The sequence below is a fragment of the Harmonia axyridis genome, chromosome 2 (genome assembly GCF_914767665.1).
Source record: "Harmonia axyridis chromosome 2, icHarAxyr1.1, whole genome shotgun sequence".
In the NCBI taxonomy this organism is placed as follows: domain Eukaryota; kingdom Metazoa; phylum Arthropoda; class Insecta; order Coleoptera; family Coccinellidae; genus Harmonia; species Harmonia axyridis.
The window spans coordinates 3,171,168-3,180,434 of NC_059502.1; positions in this window are offsets into that span (position 1 = coordinate 3,171,168).

The window sequence follows — 9,267 nt, forward strand, 5'->3', positions numbered from 1 at the left end:
TAGGCAGGTGTACCTCAGGGTAATGGTTCGAAAAATTTGCATTGAAGATTTCATCATTCATGCTCTCATAGGAGGAGCGCCATACGTATAATCTGTTAACGTGGACTCGAATATTGCACCATAAATAATGGCTTTCGTCTGAAATTTCAAAGAACGGACAGTGGATCCACTTATTCCATTGTGGGAAAGAGTCTTGACGCATAAAAATGCAAAAAAGCTCCCTGCATTATCATAAGGATAACTACAGTCTGTTTGAACTCAGTGTGGTACCCAATACGGGGGTTGCCTTTTATATTTTGGTAATATGTCTTGACCGCAACATGGGGTCGAGCATTGTCTTGCTGTAAAATCACTTAATCATGTCTCTCGTTGTATTGCGGCCGTTTGTCTTTCAATTCTCGGCTCAAACGCGTTAATTGCGATCGAAAACGATCACCTGTGAATGTATAAGTCGGTTTAAACAACACATAATACACTACGCCGAGCTGGCCCAACCAAATACTGAGCATGACCTTGAAACCGTGAATATTCGGTTTGGCTGTCAACGTGAAAGCATATTCGGGATATCCCCATGATTTTCTGCGCTTAGAATTATTGTAATGAACTCATTTTTCATCTTCAGTCTCAACGCGATGAAAAAATCCCTTCCGTCTTTGCCTTGCACGCAGCGGTTCACAAGCAAAAAAACGCCGTTCAACATCTCTCGGCTTCAACTCTTACGGCACCCAATTTCCTTGTTTCTGAATCATTCCCATGACTTTCAGGCGTTTTGAAATGGCTTGTTGCGTCACTCCCAATGATCCTGCCAATTCTTGTTGCGTTTGACACGAGTCTTGATCAATTAATGCCTACAATTCTGCATCTTCGAAAACCTTCCCTTTTCCACCGCTATGCTGGTCTTCGACGTCAAAATCACCGTTTTTGAAGCGTTGAAACCACTCTCGCCAGGTTTTTTCACTAATAGCGGCCTCATCATAGAGATTATTAGAGCTTTCGATGACCCTCAGCCGCAGATTACTTCATATTAAAGCAGAAAATTAAAACCTCCCGCAAATGACGAGAAATTGGCTCGTAAGCTGACATGCTTAACCGAGAATAACTTTATGATGCAGACACAAATCGACTAATATTCCGATGGCGTTATGTTTACAAATACCTAAGCTTATTGTATGACATCTACTATCTATTTATTTCGATTACCACTACCCGCTACAGCAATCTATTGTAAAGCGTCGGAGGCAAAGTTGTACACCATATTTTACATTCTCAAGCAATTTAAAAAAACCATAAAGGAACAAATACATATTAAACATTTTTCGACATTTTTCAGAAAATTTATTTTTTGGCTCCTGCTAATATTACGATCCTCACAACATTCCTTCAACTATTTCACGACAAATGTCTACCAATGAGTTCAATCGAATGGGTATTTTCTTCAATTATCCCAAAATTAACGAACTTAAACACTACCCTGAAAATCTCAAGATTCCAACAAATTTTGTTCGAAAGTTATTGTGTTCAATTCCCTAAAGACCGTATCTATTAAGTTTGATTCAACATTCTTCATAATCATCATTCAATATCATTCTCAACAATAAAAAATTGATGACATTTGTGAAAAATGATAGCAAATTCTTCTCCAACAACAATCGAATAAAAACTTCGAGTTACACTATGCCACCCTGTATAAACGAACGAATGATCAATCAAACAAAACCTTCAGCCTGCCCATACATCCTTCCCACGAACATATCCCCATAACCCCCACTCCCGCTTCCACCTAAGCGAGCGGGACGGGTGTAAACAAGACGGGCCCTAGTACCGACCCATGGGGAACATCCGCGAACACGGCGCGCCTGGCCGTATGCATAATACATCGGCTGAAATACGCGCCGTTCGTGCGTTACAACAATTAAAAGCTATTTATCCGCTTTTACGGAGATCCCGAACGCAGAAAACTGGAATTTTCGATATTTTATTTAGCGCACGTAGCCGTCTTACACGCAGAGCTGCGTCTCATAAATTCGATTGTTGTTATGGATTTTTTCAGCGAGGGACCTCTCCGGCGATGTGATGTCGCCCAAGAAACGGGGAAATGACCGGACCCTGAATCGTAAACCGATTCAGGCTTTTATAGGTTGGGTTCCGTAACGGAACGGCGGATCGCTATCGCCTCGATCGATATGGGAAACAATTGCGGTATAGATGATGCTGGATGCGTCTTATGAAATGGAGATTCCGCGCGTTTCCGTCTTGGCATAAAGGTGGGGACGGACGGGGGGATTTGAGGTACCAGAAATCTGGACGTGTGTGGAGGTGCAAACTTTAGGGTTTTGGGAATGTTTTTATTTCGATTTGGTTCGCAGTTTCGTTACAGTGGTTGCTTCTATGAGGCAGATGAGACTTGACTCACCTCCTCTCTTGGAAATGTGTTTGTTTTAGTAGTATTCATTTTTGAGCGTTTCCTCACAAAAATCTGTATTCTTCGTATTTTGTGCCGAGAACAGTTTCAAACGATAAGGTTCAACTCACTGATGATGAATCTCTCCCAAATTCGTTTATGTCCGATCATATACACTGTAACTTTCAAATTGAAGGGCCAAAAATTTGAAATGTTGAGGTTCACTTCGTTAATGAGCTACATTCGACTAGGGATTTCGTAGGCCTTGTGATATTCTGCTTATTAACGTAGCCATCTGAGATAAAAATGGGCCTCAACTCAACTGGATTTTCATCAAAAAATCCGGATCATTTTGGTGCATTTCAAGGACGCAATCAGCGTTACTGGTGATCGACTGACTTGAATTTTTGTGTTAAATGATCTTTAAAAGCGTTAAGATCAGGCAAAATACGGTGTTATATCGTTTATGGAATGCCTAATTCTCAAGATCGAAGAGGAATCGACAAACCTGGGTTTTCGCCAACACTAAGGGTTGTAACAGCAATATTCTCATTTGTCCTTGAGCGACGCACATGGTTTCGATTCTTCACATCACTAATTTCTCCCATCAGATCAAATTTTCCAACAATTTCACCACTGCTTAAGGAAAAGTTGCTTCACGACAACCCGAAGGTTTCTCAGTTTGGTTTGGCAATTCATCATGAATAGACTCACGCCTAAACAACGCTTGTAAAAAAGTGCAATTTTATCTCCAAAATAATGGTTCTGTGCGGAATACGTATCGCGCACTACGTCCATTTTATTTTGTTTAGCGATGAAGCGCACTTCTGGTTGAATGGCTACGTAAACAAACAAAACTGCCGCATTTGGAGTGAAGCTAATCCTCAAGTGTATGTCGAAACACCGTTACATCCAGAAAAACTGACTGTTTGGTGCGCTTTATGGGCTGGTGGAATCATTGGTCCGTACTTCTTCAAAAACGATGATGGCCAGAACGTTACAGTCAATGGTAATCGGTATAGGATGTCCAGGAGCTTTGGTTCCAACATGGCGGCGCAACATGTCACACAGCTCGTGCCACAATCGATTTATTGAAAGACACGTTTGGTGACCGCCTAATTTCACGTTTTGGACCTGTGAATTGTTTTCCAAGATCTTGTGATTTAACACCGCTAGACCATTTTTTGTGGGGCTATGTAAAGTCATTGGTCTATGCGGATAAGCCACAAACCCTTGACCATTTGGAAGACAACATTCGCCGTGTTATTGCCGATTTACAGCCACAAATGTTGGAAAAAGTCATCGAAAATTGGACGTCCAGATTGGACTACATCCGAGCCAGCCGTGGCGGTCATATGCCAGAAATCATATTTAAAATGTAATGCCACAAGATTATCTTGCGGATAAATAAAATTCATGTCAATCGAATAATCCATCGTTGTTTTATTGCAATTTAGTTCTATAGCTCTAAAAAAAACACCCTTTATAATCTGAATTTCTCATTGAATTTCGACAATATTCCACCGAAATTGACTGAAATAGAGAAAATACCGTTTAATACTCGTTACAGAAGGCAAATCAAACACTCATCGCATTCATGTTGAACTAGGAGTCCATTCTGCAACTTGTTTTAGAATATACTATTATAGAATTAAATTTCATTCCCGACTTGAAATAAATTCAAATAAAATAAAGACTGACTCAAACCAATACTTTAAAAGCTGCTGTTTATCAAAGTTTTATGTTTTTTTGACCGTCCCCCGTAGAAATTCCTGTAGGGTTTGTCAACCCGGGAAATGACAATCAGAGAGAGAATACGCTTCCCGACTTGGCTTAATTTATATTGTCTATGGCTTCCAATGATTCCTACGCTCGAGTGTGCGTCTCATCCAGTGCCAGTCTCGTAAAATGAGATGATACGCGGGTTTTGCCGCGTAGAAAAACGACAAGGTATTTGTCATTTTTACCATTTAAGCCAAAGGCAGGTACTAAAACGCGCAGGTCATTAAGCTGCATATAACTAGCAATATTGGTGCACCTTCTAGGAAGGTTCCATCTCGCTTTTTCACTTCGGCTCGTCGTTAGCGGGATGCGTATTTGGAAATGATGTCTTAGCTGGTAGTTTCCTCCGAGAATGACAGGACTAAGGATTCAGATAACTTTAATGTTAGTATTCGAACTCAGGGCAACTTTCGCAAAACTAAAAAAAAAATTTGAAAACCACTGATGTGAAAAAAGGAGCTTTTGAGCGATGGTACAGGGTGTTTCATGTAAGCGGGTCACGGGCCATCCAAATATGTTATTGGAAAAACTTTCGAACCAAGACATCAAAAGTAATTGAGGAAAAACCGTTTTTCCAACAAAAATTTTTTTTTTCAAATTTGTTTGGTTTCCAGAATAGGGGGTTCTAGAACGAATTTTTCACCAATTTTTTCTTCATTTGAACTTCCGGTTTTCAAGAAAATGGAATTTTTTTTTTGCAAAATATATTTCATAATATTTTTCCATATTTTCTGAATGGCCAATCGATTCTGAATCCGGATATGTAAATATACTGGTAGTTTTTTATTTATTTCAATTTATTCCATTCAAAATTGAGATTCCATATTCGGAAAATATAGCCATATGTTGTCTATAGTTCTACAAATATTTGATTGTCAAGTTTTCATTCTCGATTATAATAGAAGCAACTATCATGGTTTAAAAGAAGAAGAAGAAGAGAGGGATCATAATAAAAGCTTTAATTTTAGCTTTTATTATAATCGATAATGAAAACTTCAAAATTTCACAACCAAATATTTATTGAACCACAGACACATGGATATATTCTCCGAATATGGAATCTGAATTTCCTCAGGTTAATTTTGAATAGAGTTGCTCGAAATAATCATAAAACTATCACTATATTTACATATTCGGATTAAGAATCGATTGAGCATGCAGAAAAAATGGAAAAATATTATGAAATATATTTTGCAAGAAAAATCTTCTGTTTTCACGAAAACTGGAAATCCAAATGCAGAAACAATTGCTGAGAAATAGTCTTTAGACCTTCTCATTTTGAATATCAATCAAATTTGGAAAAATTTTTTTTTTTTTTGAAAAACGGTTTTTCCTCAATAACTTTCCATGCCTTGGATCGATAGTTTTTCCGATAACAGATTTGGATAGCCCGTAAAAATAGTATCATTGTGATGGGTCACTTTTCAATATTGCTCAAAGGATAAGCCACAAAATCCAGTGACCCGCTTACTTGAAACACCCTGTAGATCCATGCGACATTATAAACCAAATAACTGTTTATACGTATTTGTAGCTTCCAAGGGCACAATTGATTCATGTTACGAAGCTCATAAGTTCTTGACTTCAATAAAAACAACATCATTACTAAAAATGGAACAATACACGCTTCAACAACGCATTAAAATTGTTAAAAATCACAAAAAAAATATGAATATTGCTGCTGTAGCTCGTACTGTTGATAAAAACCCAGATTTGTCGATTCCTTGTCAATTTTGGGAATTAGGTATGATTAATGATTTTTTTACGCCAGGAATTGGAAGATATTGATGTTGACGACGTCCATTTCCAAAATTCCAAAATTACAGGAATTGTGAAAAAATTATATAGCACGTTGTTACAATTTTTTCCTGAACAGAAAACGACTGAATATAAGACGTTTATGGAAAACTAATCATAATTTTGAGCTGAAAATTTGCATATTGGGGTTTGAGACAATAACAGAAAATATTTGCAGTATCATAAACACCATTTGCTAAATAAATGATATTATCAAACGTGATTTTCATAAAAAAAAATTCATGAAATACCTTAAAAACATCCATCTGGGGACTAACTCATTGATTCACATAAATCTCCACGTATTCTTGTAGGACTTTCCGTCGTCATAAATTCTTTTTCCAGAACTTCGTTGTATCTTCAACATCACTACTAGTAATTAGTGAATCTGCCGAGATATCACAAATCTAAAACAAACAACATATATGGACCTCATCAACACTATGTTTGATAATAAATAATAGAACAAAATGTAACTTCTACAATAAATATGCCTAAAATACCTTAAACGCAAGTATCTGGAATGAAAATTAATTTTGCAAGTCAGTCTCATAGACTAATTCTGTTCACAAACAACCATCGATTGGTAGGCGGAGTTTTGATAACCTGCAATCTATGATTGAGCCATAACCAGCATAATGAACATCCAAAACAGTATTCTGTAGTTGAATTTCTCTGCTCTGTCATTTCATGAAATCAACGCATGCTTTGAGCAACTTTTCATAGCACATTCAGTCATTCGATGACATAGCAGAGAAATTCAACCACAAATTCGTCTGGTGACAAATGTTTTCGATTTTCAACTCTCTACTTATATTCACTAATCGATGGTTATTGACAAGATTGAATTATTGAGTAGTCTATGAGACTGACTTATAGAAATATGTAAAAATTTACTTGAATTATTGCGTTTTTCTCCAGATAGGTATTTCTGAGGTATTTTATGCATCTTTTCCATTGGTTTGATATTATTATTTATTCTATCTAATGGTATTGATGATACTGAATTGGTGGTTTATTATAGATTTATGATGTCTCATCAGTCAATTGCTAGCAGTGATGACGATAATTGAAGGCAACGAAGTTCTGGAAGAAAAATGAATCAAAATGTATCAAAGTTCATAGGTTTTCGGAGAAGAATCATTTCTTTAGAAGTTTACAAGGACCAGAATTTCACATTATGAAATAGATCCATCAGTGAGTACTTAGGGATAATTATATTACATTGTTTTGAGGCTTTGTATTGATAACCTACTGCAATAACTTAATAAGTTGTTTTTGAATACTTTTTCTACTTAAACGAGGTTTATACAAGGTGTTCCAAAATAAGATGAAGATTCTTGACGGTGTAAATTCTTGGGTGCTTGTTAGAAGAAAATTTTCTATAAAACTATGTCCTTAACCTACTTTTGGGCTAGAAGGTATTGTTATTAATTAAATGAAAATTAGCTTTTCATAATAATTTCACGACTTGTGTTTCTGGTGTTGATTTTCAACAGTTTCGTTTTTGTTCAAGTTATTCCATGTGCATTATGCATTGAATATTGAAGCAAAATATCGAAAAAATGCCCAATTTTGCCTTGAAAAAGAACCGAGTTAGTCGAAATTCAGTTTGTATGTGCAAAATAACCACTCAAAAGCTTATTTCCAATTTTAAGAATATTATGTCTTCAGAATCATTTTTTTTTTGCAATTGAAGAGAGTTGTATCAGAGTTTTCAATACTTTTTTTCGATATTCTTCTTAAATTTTTGGATTTTCATGCTGAAATGAAATAGAAATGAGTCAATTAATAGAATTGCTCCTCAACTTTATTCACTTCCATGCTGAAATTGATGGAAAACGAGAAATCAGATTGCAAAATGGCGAAGGTGCTTGTCATTCCATAACAATACCACACGATGTGGTCAAGGTCAAGCAGTATCATCCAGAAAATTGTGAGTGTAAGTTTTTTTATGATATTCGTGAGCCTAAGTGATTTAAAACTTGGTATTTCCACCCTTTGCGTTAATTACAGCTCGGCAACGACGGTTCATACTCAAAATGAGTGATCTTAAAATGTTCTGATCTAATCCTTCCCAGATTTCTCTGAGTTGGATTCCTAAGTCATTAAGAGTAGCTGGATGATTTTCTGAACTTCTCAGCCTTCTATTGAGGTTGTCCCAAACCTGCTCAATCGGATTGAGATCTGGACTTCTTGCTGGCCATTCCATTCGAGAGACTTCAACCTCTTCAAGGTACTCCTGAACGATGCGCGCACGATGGGGTCTGGCATTATTGTCCATAAAAATGAAATTTTCACCAATGTATGGGGCAAATGGCACTACATGCTCTTCAAGAATGTTCCTTATATACCTATCAGCATTCATAGCTCCATTATCAACGACCACTAGGTCTGTGCGAGCAGTCAAAGATATTCCACCCCATACCATAATCGATCCTCCCCCGAAATCAGTAGTATTCAGGAAATTACACTGAGCATATCTTTCATGTGGACGTCTGTATACAAGGGAACGTCGATCACAATGGTAGAGGCAGAATCTAGACTCATCTGTGAAGAGAACTCTTTCCCAATCAGCCTCTTCCCAATGGATATGCTCTCTCGCAAAATCAAAATGCACCCTTCGATGGGCTGGGCCTCTTGCCGCGACACGAGGCCTTAAATCATATTCTCTGAGGCGATTTCTTATTGTCTGAGTGCTAATTTGCACCCCATGAGTTTGCTCAAGCTGATTTTGAGGAGGCGAGCGGTTGCAAACCGTTGTCTCAACGAAGAAACTCTCAAGTAACGTTCTTGAATGGCAGTTGTTACCCGTGGTCTACCCTGTCCTGGTCCTCGGACATTCATACCTGTCTCCCTGAATCGCTGCAACATTCTGGACACACTTGTATGGGAAACTGTGTGTGTATGTCCACCCTTCTTCTCGCAAAACTACCGCTTGGGCACATTCCTCTTGGGTCAAATTGCGTGTTTCGCGTTGCATAGCGATCGAGTGTAGAAAATCAAACGAAAGAAAAACTATTGATCACTAGAATTGATCGAGAACAACTGATTTCAGAATGGAGCCAATACATTCAAAATCTGATAATCTCATCTTTTTTTATTCCTGCTGGGAAAAAACATCTGTATTAAAGAAAAACGTTGAAAGTGGATAACATATACATGCATAATCCTGATAAAAAATTATCATTGAGAACACCTTCAATTGTAGAATGAATTTGAGATTTCCATAATGTGTTAATTTTTTTGCGCAGTGTATATTGTGATGTAAGAGGAAATAATGCTGT